The 675-nt window shown below is 44.6% G+C and overlaps 1 protein-coding gene across 1 annotated transcript in view; it reads left to right on the top strand.

Annotated features, from left to right (window-relative positions):
* Thra (thyroid hormone receptor alpha) overlaps window positions 1–675 on the top strand; it is a 27,780-nt gene that overhangs the window by 20,199 nt on the left and 6,906 nt on the right. The gene's annotated exons all lie outside the window — the stretch shown is intronic.

The following is a 675-nucleotide window of genomic DNA, read 5'->3' as shown; positions in this document are numbered from 1 at the left end:
GGGTGCTGGGAGTTGAATCCAGGGCCTCTGGAAGAGCAGCCAGTGCTCTTAACTGCTAAGCCATCTCTCCAGCCCCTGGACTCTCAGATCTTAATGTCTTCCACAGAAGGCCCAGTCATGGCATCGAAATTAAATGTAACATGCAGGAAAGGCACATACATACCAAGGGCACATCACATGGTAAGGGTCAACAGGAATCAGCACTTTATGTTGCCATCATTCTGATTCTTCAGAGTTTTTTTTTTTCATTTAAAACAAAGACTAAAGCAACAAATTGGAAAAAAATGAAAAGCTATTAATGTTCCCAGTTGGTGCATTTTCTTGAATATTGATCTTCCTATTTCATAAATCCCATCTGCACAGACAACAGGCAAAATATTGTACATGAGGATGCTTTTGGGGTCAGCACTGCTTTTAGAGTCATTAAACAAACCAGGCAAGCTATTAATTGGACTCCCTAGGACTGGCAGTGTAGCTCTTTGGGTTGAGTGCTTGCTCGGTAGGCACAAACCCTGGGTTCCAGCCGAACTCCACACACACCAGCTGTGGTGGCACAAGCCCGTAATCCTAGCACTCCAGAGCTCAGAAGTTCAAGGTCATACTTGGCTCCGCAGTGAGTTTGAGACCAGCCTAGGGTACACAGGAGACTCTGTCTTGAAAATATATATGATACAG

The sequence above is a fragment of the Microtus ochrogaster genome, unplaced genomic scaffold (assembly GCF_000317375.1).
Source record: "Microtus ochrogaster isolate Prairie Vole_2 unplaced genomic scaffold, MicOch1.0 UNK31, whole genome shotgun sequence".
NCBI classification, from domain to species: Eukaryota; Metazoa; Chordata; class Mammalia; order Rodentia; family Cricetidae; genus Microtus; species Microtus ochrogaster.
This window is presented reverse-complemented; position numbering and strand designations above follow the sequence as displayed.